The sequence below is a fragment of the Triturus cristatus genome, chromosome 6 (assembly GCF_964204655.1).
Source record: "Triturus cristatus chromosome 6, aTriCri1.1, whole genome shotgun sequence".
NCBI lineage: Eukaryota > Metazoa > Chordata > Amphibia > Caudata > Salamandridae > Triturus > Triturus cristatus.
Window position 1 is genome coordinate 882994977 of NC_140589.1, and position 12439 is coordinate 883007415.

Below are 12439 nucleotides of genomic sequence, written 5' to 3' on the forward strand. Positions count from 1 at the left end.
TGAACCATGAGCCTTTGCAACCCTGGCATAATCTACATACTTCCAATTGGTGAAGTCTTGGACCACAAATGCAGTGAAGAATAATGGATTGTTACTCTTCATGCATTTTTGCCCATTGGCTCAGATTTGAATGCTTACTGGCCATACGAGCATCTCTGCCAGGCCACCCTATGTCTAGAGACCGTAGATTTAGAGAGTTTATAAACATTGTAGGTTCATCAATGAAGTGTGCTCGCTTCGGCGGCACATATACTAAAATTGGAACGATACAGAGAAGATTAGCATGGCCCCTGCGCAAGGATGACACGCAAATTCGTGAAGCGTTCCATATTTTTACCAGCTTTCAGGAGAGAAATGTTCTATGTTTTCAAGACTAATTGAAATAATAAAGCAGGTTCCAGTGCTTTCCTCCTAATATCTATTTTTCAATTTGTCTCTCCTCAACATTTTTAATGTATTTACCTCGCAGTAATGAAGGTGCACTCTATGGCCAGCTGCATTTAGCAAGGAAGCCTGCAGGACTTCTGGGACTTTTCTTTCCCTTCTTCAGCCTCCCTGTCATTATTCTTCACAACCCCCAAATCTATACTGCTGCCAGCGATGCGTTGCTTTGTGGGAAGCAAGAGAAAGAGAAGGGGAGGGCCTATGCAAATGATGGCCTCAGGGCTGTCTGGGAGTCCCTTTTCAGCAGTACTGTTAAAATCCGCCTTGCAACCAGATTGGTCGGGTAAGCTGAAAAACACCAGGCATGATTGGGCACCAGGTCCTCTAGGCCCTTGGAGGACATATCGGCGCTGCATCCCTCAGTTTCTGAGGTCCAAGAAATGTTCACCCTCCACCCTAATAGAGAGGTCTTGGCCGATCGTGGCCGATCGGGGCAGAAGGGAGCAGGGCAAGATGCTCATGATCCTGCTCTAATAATGAACTGCCTTCCTCTCTCCTTACCTGTGGTTCTGCCTGGCTGCTTGGTTCCAGTTGTAGGCCTACATCCCACAGGCAATTTGCTTGTCCCTCTCACACATGTAAATGGGTCAGCACTCAAGTGCACACACCTGCCTGCACCCACAGACCCTCTCACACACACTTTTCTCAACAAGATTTTTTCCTAGTTTAGAGACTCAGAGACCCATGTTGAAATACAAAAGCAGCACACCACATGACGGCCTTCACATAGAATCCAGCAGCAAATGGGAAACTTTTAACTAGCCGTGGTCCTATTACTGCAGCCCTACCATGGAACGACTGCTGGATGAGTCCTGCTCGAGAATATTGAACCTACAACAAGTCTGAGGTAAATAAGAATTCCACAGGAATACCATAAAACAGGGACCTATGACCCTTTCGAGCCAGATAGGAGTCGAACCTACAATCTTCTGATCCGTAGTCAGACGCGTTATCCATTGCGCCACTGGCCCCATGTAGGATTACCCATACTTTTGTCCTTAAGAGGACCAGAAGTTGTGTGTGTGTGTGTGTGTGTGTGTTTTAAAACACCATTCCATCAACCTTTTTAGCCACGTTTACTGCTCACAACCAGAAGACACAAGTAAACCCACCTGACCTCCTGAAATTCTGTTCTGTCAGGTGTTCCTAACTTATACAAAGGACTTTAGGAGGACGAAGGACCTAAAAGTCAGGGGAAATGGTCCTAGGTCCAAGGAAATGTTTTAGATCAGCCTCAGTTTCTTAAATATTCTGCATTAACATCATCAGTTCCACGTCTGTGTGGAGCTGATCTTGAGGACTCCTTAATCAGCAGGCGGGTACAACAATAAAGTGTTTAATATTACAATACAGGCGAAAATTCAGACACCTTGTCATAGGCTCACCTTGTCCAGGGACCCAAGCATGCTGCCTTTCACCTCTCAGAGCCCTTCACCTAACCTACTGTGCAGCTGTCTCACCTTTAATATCACTGTTCCACAGGCAGCATGATGTCACAATGTTCCTTGTCAGTAGCCTGAACCATGAGCCTTTGCAACCCTGGCATAATCTACATACTTCCAATTGGTGAAGTCTTGGACCACAAATGCAGTGAAGAATAATGGATTGTTACTCTTCATGCATTTTTGCCCATTGGCTCAGATTTGAATGCTTACTGGCCATACGAGCATCTCTGCCAGGCCACCCTATGTCTAGAGACCGTAGATTTAGAGAGTTTATAAACATTGTAGGTTCATCAATGAAGTGTGCTCGCTTCGGCGGCACATATACTAAAATTGGAACGATACAGAGAAGATTAGCATGGCCCCTGCGCAAGGATGACACGCAAATTCGTGAAGCGTTCCATATTTTTACCAGCTTTCAGGAGAGAAATGTTCTATGTTTTCAAGACTAATTGAAATAATAAAGCAGGTTCCAGTGCTTTCCTCCTAATATCTATTTTTCAATTTGTCTCTCCTCAACATTTTTAATGTATTTACCTCGCAGTAATGAAGGTGCACTCTATGGCCAGCTGCATTTAGCAAGGAAGCCTGCAGGACTTCTGGGACTTTTCTTTCCCTTCTTCAGCCTCCCTGTCATTATTCTTCACAACCCCCAAATCTATACTGCTGCCAGCGATGCGTTGCTTTGTGGGAAGCAAGAGAAAGAGAAGGGGAGGGCCTATGCAAATGATGGCCTCAGGGCTGTCTGGGAGTCCCTTTTCAGCAGTACTGTTAAAATCCGCCTTGCAACCAGATTGGTCGGGTAAGCTGAAAAACACCAGGCATGATTGGGCACCAGGTCCTCTAGGCCCTTGGAGGACATATCGGCGCTGCATCCCTCAGTTTCTGAGGTCCAAGAAATGTTCACCCTCCACCCTAATAGAGAGGTCTTGGCCGATCGGGGCCGATCGGGGCAGAAGGGAGCAGGGCAAGATGCTCATGATCCTGCTCTAATAATGAACTGCCTTCCTCTCTCCTTACCTGTGGTTCTGCCTGGCTGCTTGGTTCCAGTTGTAGGCCTACATCCCACAGGCAATTTGCTTGTCCCTCTCACACATGTAAATGAGTCAGCACTCAAGTGCACACACCTGCCTGCACCCACAGACCCTCTCACACACACTTTTCTCAACAAGATTTTTTCCTAGTTTAGAGACTCAGAGACCCATGTTGAAATACAAAAGCAGCACACCACATGACGGCCTTCACATAGAATCCAGCAGCAAATGGGAAACTTTTAACTAGCCGTGGTCCTATTACTGCAGCCCTACCATGGAACGACTGCTGGATGAGTCCTGCTCGAGAATATTGAACCTACAACAAGTCTGAGGTAAATAAGAATTCCACAGGAATACCATAAAACAGGGACCTATGACCCTTTCGAGCCAGATAGGAGTCGAACCTACAATCTTCTGATCCGTAGTCAGACGCGTTATCCATTGCGCCACTGGCCCCATGTAGGATTACCCATACTTTTGTCCTTAAGAGGACCAGAAGTTGTGTGTGTGTGTGTGTGTGTGTGTTTTAAAACACCATTCCATCAACCTTTTTAGCCACGTTTACTGCTCACAACCAGAAGACACAAGTAAACCCACCTGACCTCCTGAAATTCTGTTCTGTCAGGTGTTCCTAACTTATACAAAGGACTTTAGGAGGACGAAGGACCTAAAAGTCAGGGGAAATGGTCCTAGGTCCAAGGAAATGTTTTAGATCAGCCTCAGTTTCTTAAATATTCTGCATTCACATCATCAGTTCCACGTCTGTGTGGAGCTGATCTTGAGGACTCCTTAATCAGCAGGCGGGTACAACAATAAAGTGTTTAATATTACAATACAGGCGAAAATTCAGACACCTTGTCATAGGCTCACCTTGTCCAGGGACCCAAGCATGCTGCCTTTCACCTCTCAGAGCCCTTCACCTAACCTACTGTGCAGCTGTCTCACCTTTAATATCACTGTTCCACAGGCAGCATGATGTCACAATGTTCCTTGTCAGTAGCCTGAACCATGAGCCTTTGCAACCCTGGCATAATCTACATACTTCCAATTGGTGAAGTCTTGGACCACAAATGCAGTGAAGAATAATGGATTGTTACTCTTCATGCATTTTTGCCCATTGGCTCAGATTTGAATGCTTACTGGCCATACGAGCATCTCTGCCAGGCCACCCTATGTCTAGAGACCGTAGATTTAGAGAGTTTATAAACATTGTAGGTTCATCAATGAAGTGTGCTCGCTTCGGCGGCACATATACTAAAATTGGAACGATACAGAGAAGATTAGCATGGCCCCTGCGCAAGGATGACACGCAAATTCGTGAAGCGTTCCATATTTTTACCAGCTTTCAGGAGAGAAATGTTCTATGTTTTCAAGACTAATTGAAATAATAAAGCAGGTTCCAGTGCTTTCCTCCTAATATCTATTTTTCAATTTGTCTCTCCTCAGCATTTTTAATGTATTTACCTCGCAGTAATGAAGGTGCACTCTATGGCCAGCTGCATTTAGCAAGGAAGCCTGCAGGACTTCTGGGACTTTTCTTTCCCTTCTTCAGCCTCCCTGTCATTATTCTTCACAACCCCCAAATCTATACTGCTGCCAGCGATGCGTTGCTTTGTGGGAAGCAAGAGAAAGAGAAGGGGAGGGCCTATGCAAATGATGGCCTCAGGGCTGTCTGGGAGTCCCTTTTCAGCAGTACTGTTAAAATCCGCCTTGCAACCAGATTGGTCGGGTAAGCTGAAAAACACCAGGCATGATTGGGCACCAGGTCCTCTAGGCCCTTGGAGGACATATCGGCGCTGCATCCCTCAGTTTCTGAGGTCCAAGAAATGTTCACCCTCCACCCTAATAGAGAGGTCGTGGCCGATCGTGGCCGATCGGGGCAGAAGGGAGCAGGGCAAGATGCTCATGATCCTGCTCTAATAATGAACTGCCTTCCTCTCTCCTTACCTGTGGTTCTGCCTGGCTGCTTGGTTCCAGTTGTAGGCCTACATCCCACAGGCAATTTGCTTGTCCCTCTCACACATGTAAATGGGTCAGCACTCAAGTGCACACACCTGCCTGCACCCACAGACCCTCTCACACACACTTTTCTCAACAAGATTTTTTCCTAGTTTAGAGACTCAGAGACCCATGTTGAAATACAAAAGCAGCACACCACATGACGGCCTTCACATAGAATCCAGCAGCAAATGGGAAACTTTTAACTAGCCGTGGTCCTATTACTGCAGCCCTACCATGGAACGACTGCTGGATGAGTCCTGCTCGAGAATATTGAACCTACAACAAGTCTGAGGTAAATAAGAATTCCACAGGAATACCATAAAACAGGGACCTATGACCCTTTCGAGCCAGATAGGAGTCGAACCTACAATCTTCTGATCCGTAGTCAGACGCGTTATCCATTGCGCCACTGGCCCCATGTAGGATTACCCATACTTTTGTCCTTAAGAGGACCAGAAGTTGTGTGTGTGTGTGTGTGTGTTTTAAAACACCATTCCATCAACCTTTTTAGCCACGTTTACTGCTCACAACCAGAAGACACAAGTAAACCCACCTGACCTCCTGAAATTCTGTTCTGTCAGGTGTTCCTAACTTATACAAAGGACTTTAGGAGGACGAAGGACCTAAAAGTCAGGGGAAATGGTCCTAGGTCCAAGGAAATGTTTTAGATCAGCCTCAGTTTCTTAAATATTCTGCATTAACATCATCAGTTCCACGTCTGTGTGGAGCTGATCTTGAGGACTCCTTAATCAGCAGGCGGGTACAACAATAAAGTGTTTAATATTACAATACAGGCGAAAATTCAGACACCTTGTCATAGGCTCACCTTGTCCAGGGACCCATGCATGCTGCCTTTCACCTCTCAGAGCCCTTCACCTAACCTACTGTGCAGCTGTCTCACCTTTAATATCACTGTTCCACAGGCAGCATGATGTCACAATGTTCCTTGTCAGTAGCCTGAACCATGAGCCTTTGCAACCCTGGCATAATCTACATACTTCCAATTGGTGAAGTCTTGGACCACAAATGCAGTGAAGAATAATGGATTGTTACTCTTCATGCATTTTTGCCCATTGGCTCAGATTTGAATGCTTACTGGCCATACGAGCATCTCTGCCAGGCCACCCTATGTCTAGAGACCGTAGATTTAGAGAGTTTATAAACATTGTAGGTTCATCAATGAAGTGTGCTCGCTTCGGCGGCACATATACTAAAATTGGAACGATACAGAGAAGATTAGCATGGCCCCTGCGCAAGGATGACACGCAAATTCGTGAAGCGTTCCATATTTTTACCAGCTTTCAGGAGAGAAATGTTCTATGTTTTCAAGACTAATTGAAATAATAAAGCAGGTTCCAGTGCTTTCCTCCTAATATCTATTTTTCAATTTGTCTCTCCTCAACATTTTTAATGTATTTACCTCGCAGTAATGAAGGTGCACTCTATGGCCAGCTGCATTTAGCAAGGAAGCCTGCAGGACTTCTGGGACTTTTCTTTCCCTTCTTCAGCCTCCCTGTCATTATTCTTCACAACCCCCAAATCTATACTGCTGCCAGCGATGCGTTGCTTTGTGGGAAGCAAGAGAAAGAGAAGGGGAGGGCCTATGCAAATGATGGCCTCAGGGCTGTCTGGGAGTCCCTTTTCAGCAGTACTGTTAAAATCCGCCTTGCAACCAGATTGGTCGGGTAAGCTGAAAAACACCAGGCATGATTGGGCACCAGGTCCTCTAGGCCCTTGGAGGACATATCGGCGCTGCATCCCTCAGTTTCTGAGGTCCAAGAAATGTTCACCCTCCACCCTAATAGAGAGGTCTTGGCCGATCGTGGCCGATCGGGGCAGAAGGGAGCAGGGCAAGATGCTCATGATCCTGCTCTAATAATGAACTGCCTTCCTCTCTCCTTACCTGTGGTTCTGCCTGGCTGCTTGGTTCCAGTTGTAGGCCTACATCCCACAGGCAATTTGCTTGTCCCTCTCACACATGTAAATGGGTCAGCACTCAAGTGAACACACCTGCCTGCACCCACAGACCCTCTCACACACACTTTTCTCAACAAGATTTTTTCCTAGTTTAGAGACTCAGAGACCCATGTTGAAATACAAAAGCAGCACACCACATGACGGCCTTCACATAGAATCCAGCAGCAAATGGGAAACTTTTAACTAGCCGTGGTCCTATTACTGCAGCCCTACCATGGAACGACTGCTGGATGAGTCCTGCTCGAGAATATTGAACCTACAACAAGTCTGAGGTAAATAAGAATTCCACAGGAATACCATAAAACAGGGACCTATGACCCTTTCGAGCCAGATAGGAGTCGAACCTACAATCTTCTGATCCGTAGTCAGACGCGTTATCCATTGCGCCACTGGCCCCATGTAGGATTACCCATACTTTTGTCCTTAAGAGGACCAGAAGTTGTGTGTGTGTGTGTGTGTGTGTGTTTTAAAACACCATTCCATCAACCTTTTTAGCCACGTTTACTGCTCACAACCAGAAGACACAAGTAAACCCACCTGACCTCCTGAAATTCTGTTCTGTCAGGTGTTCCTAACTTATACAAAGGACTTTAGGAGGACGAAGGACCTAAAAGTCAGGGGAAATGGTCCTAGGTCCAAGGAAATGTTTTAGATCAGCCTCAGTTTCTTAAATATTCTGCATTAACATCATCAGTTCCACGTCTGTGTGGAGCTGATCTTGAGGACTCCTTAATCAGCAGGCGGGTACAACAATAAAGTGTTTAATATTACAATACAGGCGAAAATTCAGACACCTTGTCATAGGCTCACCTTGTCCAGGGACCCAAGCATGCTGCCTTTCACCTCTCAGAGCCCTTCACCTAACCTACTGTGCAGCTGTCTCACCTTTAATATCACTGTTCCACAGGCAGCATGATGTCACAATGTTCCTTGTCAGTAGCCTGAACCATGAGCCTTTGCAACCCTGGCATAATCTACATACTTCCAATTGGTGAAGTCTTGGACCACAAATGCAGTGAAGAATAATGGATTGTTACTCTTCATGCATTTTTGCCCATTGGCTCAGATTTGAATGCTTACTGGCCATACGAGCATCTCTGCCAGGCCACCCTATGTCTAGAGACCGTAGATTTAGAGAGTTTATAAACATTGTAGGTTCATCAATGAAGTGTGCTCGCTTCGGCGGCACATATACTAAAATTGGAACGATACAGAGAAGATTAGCATGGCCCCTGCGCAAGGATGACACGCAAATTCGTGAAGCGTTCCATATTTTTACCAGCTTTCAGGAGAGAAATGTTCTATGTTTTCAAGACTAATTGAAATAATAAAGCAGGTTCCAGTGCTTTCCTCCTAATATCTATTTTTCAATTTGTCTCTCCTCAACATTTTTAATGTATTTACCTCGCAGTAATGAAGGTGCACTCTATGGCCAGCTGCATTTAGCAAGGAAGCCTGCAGGACTTCTGGGACTTTTCTTTCCCTTCTTCAGCCTCCCTGTCATTATTCTTCACAACCCCCAAATCTATACTGCTGCCAGCGATGCGTTGCTTTGTGGGAAGCAAGAGAAAGAGAAGGGGAGGGCCTATGCAAATGATGGCCTCAGGGCTGTCTGGGAGTCCCTTTTCAGCAGTACTGTTAAAATCCGCCTTGCAACCAGATTGGTCGGGTAAGCTGAAAAACACCAGGCATGATTGGGCACCAGGTCCTCTAGGCCCTTGGAGGACATATCGGCGCTGCATCCCTCAGTTTCTGAGGTCCAAGAAATGTTCACCCTCCACCCTAATAGAGAGGTCTTGGCCGATCGTGGCCGATCGGGGCAGAAGGGAGCAGGGCAAGATGCTCATGATCCTGCTCTAATAATGAACTGCCTTCCTCTCTCCTTACCTGTGGTTCTGCCTGGCTGCTTGGTTCCAGTTGTAGGCCTACATCCCACAGGCAATTTGCTTGTCCCTCTCACACATGTAAATGGGTCAGCACTCAAGTGCACACACCTGCCTGCACCCACAGACCCTCTCACACACACTTTTCTCAACAAGATTTTTTCCTAGTTTAGAGACTCAGAGACCCATGTTGAAATACAAAAGCAGCACACCACATGACGGCCTTCACATAGAATCCAGCAGCAAATGGGAAACTTTTAACTAGCCGTGGTCCTATTACTGCAGCCCTACCATGGAACGACTGCTGGATGAGTCCTGCTCGAGAATATTGAACCTACAACAAGTCTGAGGTAAATAAGAATTCCACAGGAATACCATAAAACAGGGACCTATGACCCTTTCGAGCCAGATAGGAGTCGAACCTACAATCTTCTGATCCGTAGTCAGTCGCGTTATCCATTGCGCCACTGGCCCCATGTAGGATTACCCATACTTTTGTCCTTAAGAGGACCAGAAGTTGTGTGTGTGTGTGTGTGTGTGTGTTTTAAAACACCATTCCATCAACCTTTTTAGCCACGTTTACTGCTCACAACCAGAAGACACAAGTAAACCCACCTGACCTCCTGAAATTCTGTTCTGTCAGGTGTTCCTAACTTATACAAAGGACTTTAGGAGGACGAAGGACCTAAAAGTCAGGGGAAATGGTCCTAGGTCCAAGGAAATGTTTTAGATCAGCCTCAGTTTCTTAAATATTCTGCATTAACATCATCAGTTCCACGTCTGTGTGGAGCTGATCTTGAGGACTCCTTAATCAGCAGGCGGGTACAACAATAAAGTGTTTAATATTACAATACAGGCGAAAATTCAGACACCTTGTCATAGGCTCACCTTGTCCAGGGACCCAAGCATGCTGCCTTTCACCTCTCAGAGCCCTTCACCTAACCTACTGTGCAGCTGTCTCACCTTTAATATCACTGTTCCACAGGCAGCATGATGTCACAATGTTCCTTGTCAGTAGCCTGAACCATGAGCCTTTGCAACCCTGGCATAATCTACATACTTCCAATTGGTGAAGTCTTGGACCACAAATGCAGTGAAGAATAATGGATTGTTACTCTTCATGCATTTTTGCCCATTGGCTCAGATTTGAATGCTTACTGGCCATACGAGCATCTCTGCCAGGCCACCCTATGTCTAGAGACCGTAGATTTAGAGAGTTTATAAACATTGTAGGTTCATCAATGAAGTGTGCTCGCTTCGGCGGCACATATACTAAAATTGGAACGATACAGAGAAGATTAGCATGGCCCCTGCGCAAGGATGACACGCAAATTCGTGAAGCGTTCCATATTTTTACCAGCTTTCAGGAGAGAAATGTTCTATGTTTTCAAGACTAATTGAAATAATAAAGCAGGTTCCAGTGCTTTCCTCCTAATATCTATTTTTCAATTTGTCTCTCCTCAGCATTTTTAATGTATTTACCTCGCAGTAATGAAGGTGCACTCTATGGCCAGCTGCATTTAGCAAGGAAGCCTGCAGGACTTCTGGGACTTTTCTTTCCCTTCTTCAGCCTCCCTGTCATTATTCTTCACAACCCCCAAATCTATACTGCTGCCAGCGATGCGTTGCTTTGTGGGAAGCAAGAGAAAGAGAAGGGGAGGGCCTATGCAAATGATGGCCTCAGGGCTGTCTGGGAGTCCCTTTTCAGCAGTACTGTTAAAATCCGCCTTGCAACCAGATTGGTCGGGTAAGCTGAAAAACACCAGGCATGATTGGGCACCAGGTCCTCTAGGCCCTTGGAGGACATATCGGCGCTGCATCCCTCAGTTTCTGAGGTCCAAGAAATGTTCACCCTCCACCCTAATAGAGAGGTCTTGGCCGATCGTGGCCGATCGGGGCAGAAGGGAGCAGGGCAAGATGCTCATGATCCTGCTCTAATAATGAACTGCCTTCCTCTCTCCTTACCTGTGGTTCTGCCTGGCTGCTTGGTTCCAGTTGTAGGCCTACATCCCACAGGCAATTTGCTTGTCCCTCTCACACATGTAAATGGGTCAGCACTCAAGTGCACACACCTGCCTGCACCCACAGACCCTCTCACACACACTTTTCTCAACAAGATTTTTTCCTAGTTTAGAGACTCAGAGACCCATGTTGAAATACAAAAGCAGCACACCACATGACGGCCTTCACATAGAATCCAGCAGCAAATGGGAAACTTTTAACTAGCCGTGGTCCTATTACTGCAGCCCTACCATGGAACGACTGCTGGATGAGTCCTGCTCGAGAATATTGAACCTACAACAAGTCTGAGGTAAATAAGAATTCCACAGGAATACCATAAAACAGGGACCTATGACCCTTTCGAGCCAGATAGGAGTCGAACCTACAATCTTCTGATCCGTAGTCAGACGCGTTATCCATTGCGCCACTGGCCCCATGTAGGATTACCCATACTTTTGTCCTTAAGAGGACCAGAAGTTGTGTGTGTGTGTGTGTGTGTGTGTTTTAAAACACCATTCCATCAACCTTTTTAGCCACGTTTACTGCTCACAACCAGAAGACACAAGTAAACCCACCTGACCTCCTGAAATTCTGTTCTGTCAGGTGTTCCTAACTTATACAAAGGACTTTAGGAGGACGAAGGACCTAAAAGTCAGGGGAAATGGTCCTAGGTCCAAGGAAATGTTTTAGATCAGCCTCAGTTTCTTAAATATTCTGCATTAACATCATCAGTTCCACGTCTGTGTGGAGCTGATCTTGAGGACTCCTTAATCAGCAGGCGGGTACAACAATAAAGTGTTTAATATTACAATACAGGCGAAAATTCAGACACCTTGTCATAGGCTCACCTTGTCCAGGGACCCAAGCATGCTGCCTTTCACCTCTCAGAGCCCTTCACCTAACCTACTGTGCAGCTGTCTCACCTTTAATATCACTGTTCCACAGGCAGCATGATGTCACAATGTTCCTTGTCAGTAGCCTGAACCATGAGCCTTTGCAACCCTGGCATAATCTACATACTTCCAATTGGTGAAGTCTTGGACCACAAATGCAGTGAAGAATAATGGATTGTTACTCTTCATGCATTTTTGCCCATTGGCTCAGATTTGAATGCTTACTGGCCATACGAGCATCTCTGCCAGGCCACCCTATGTCTAGAGACCGTAGATTTAGAGAGTTTATAAACATTGTAGGTTCATCAATGAAGTGTGCTCGCTTCGGCGGCACATATACTAAAATTGGAACGATACAGAGAAGATTAGCATGGCCCCTGCGCAAGGATGACACGCAAATTCGTGAAGCGTTCCATATTTTTACCAGCTTTCAGGAGAGAAATGTTCTATGTTTTCAAGACTAATTGAAATAATAAAGCAGGTTCCAGTGCTTTCCTCCTAATATCTATTTTTCAATTTGTCTCTCATCAGCATTTTTAATGTATTTACCTCGCAGTAATGAAGGTGCACTCTATGGCCAGCTGCATTTAGCAAGGAAGCCTGCAGGACTTCTGGGACTTTTCTTTCCCTTCTTCAGCCTCCCTGTCATTATTCTTCACAACCCCCAAATCTATACTGCTGCCAGCGATGCGTTGCTTTGTGGGAAGCAAGAGAAAGAGAAGGGGAGGGCCTATGCAAATGATGGCCTCAGGGCTGTCTGGGAG

At 45.9% G+C, this 12439-nt stretch overlaps 12 non-coding genes across 12 annotated transcripts; 7 read left to right on the forward strand and 5 right to left on the reverse strand.

The window, feature by feature from the left end:
- Positions 1-228: 228 nt before the first annotated feature.
- LOC146819045 (U6 spliceosomal RNA) lies at positions 229-335 on the forward strand. The gene has a single exon (XR_014963887.1). It is a non-coding gene; the product is annotated as a U6 spliceosomal RNA (small nuclear RNA).
- A 1007-nt stretch (positions 336-1342) lies between these two features.
- TRNAR-ACG (transfer RNA arginine (anticodon ACG)) lies at positions 1343-1415 on the reverse strand. The gene has a single exon. It is a non-coding gene; the product is annotated as a tRNA-Arg (tRNA).
- A 774-nt stretch (positions 1416-2189) lies between these two features.
- Positions 2190-2296, forward strand: LOC146819047 (U6 spliceosomal RNA). The gene has a single exon (XR_014963888.1). It is a non-coding gene; the product is annotated as a U6 spliceosomal RNA (small nuclear RNA).
- A 1007-nt stretch (positions 2297-3303) lies between these two features.
- TRNAR-ACG (transfer RNA arginine (anticodon ACG)) lies at positions 3304-3376 on the reverse strand. The gene has a single exon. It is a non-coding gene; the product is annotated as a tRNA-Arg (tRNA).
- Positions 3377-4150: 774 nt separating this feature from the next.
- On the forward strand, positions 4151-4257 carry LOC146819049 (U6 spliceosomal RNA). Its single transcript, XR_014963889.1, has one exon. It is a non-coding gene; the product is annotated as a U6 spliceosomal RNA (small nuclear RNA).
- Positions 4258-5264: 1007 nt separating this feature from the next.
- On the reverse strand, positions 5265-5337 carry TRNAR-ACG (transfer RNA arginine (anticodon ACG)). Its single transcript has one exon. It is a non-coding gene; the product is annotated as a tRNA-Arg (tRNA).
- A 770-nt stretch (positions 5338-6107) lies between these two features.
- On the forward strand, positions 6108-6214 carry LOC146819051 (U6 spliceosomal RNA). Its single transcript, XR_014963890.1, has one exon. It is a non-coding gene; the product is annotated as a U6 spliceosomal RNA (small nuclear RNA).
- Positions 6215-7221: 1007 nt separating this feature from the next.
- Positions 7222-7294, reverse strand: TRNAR-ACG (transfer RNA arginine (anticodon ACG)). The gene has a single exon. It is a non-coding gene; the product is annotated as a tRNA-Arg (tRNA).
- A 774-nt stretch (positions 7295-8068) lies between these two features.
- Positions 8069-8175, forward strand: LOC146819053 (U6 spliceosomal RNA). Its single transcript, XR_014963891.1, has one exon. It is a non-coding gene; the product is annotated as a U6 spliceosomal RNA (small nuclear RNA).
- Positions 8176-10029: 1854 nt separating this feature from the next.
- Positions 10030-10136, forward strand: LOC146819054 (U6 spliceosomal RNA). The gene has a single exon (XR_014963892.1). It is a non-coding gene; the product is annotated as a U6 spliceosomal RNA (small nuclear RNA).
- Positions 10137-11143: 1007 nt separating this feature from the next.
- Positions 11144-11216, reverse strand: TRNAR-ACG (transfer RNA arginine (anticodon ACG)). The gene has a single exon. It is a non-coding gene; the product is annotated as a tRNA-Arg (tRNA).
- Positions 11217-11990: 774 nt separating this feature from the next.
- Positions 11991-12097, forward strand: LOC146819056 (U6 spliceosomal RNA). The gene has a single exon (XR_014963893.1). It is a non-coding gene; the product is annotated as a U6 spliceosomal RNA (small nuclear RNA).
- The last annotated feature ends 342 nt before the right edge of the window (positions 12098-12439 follow it).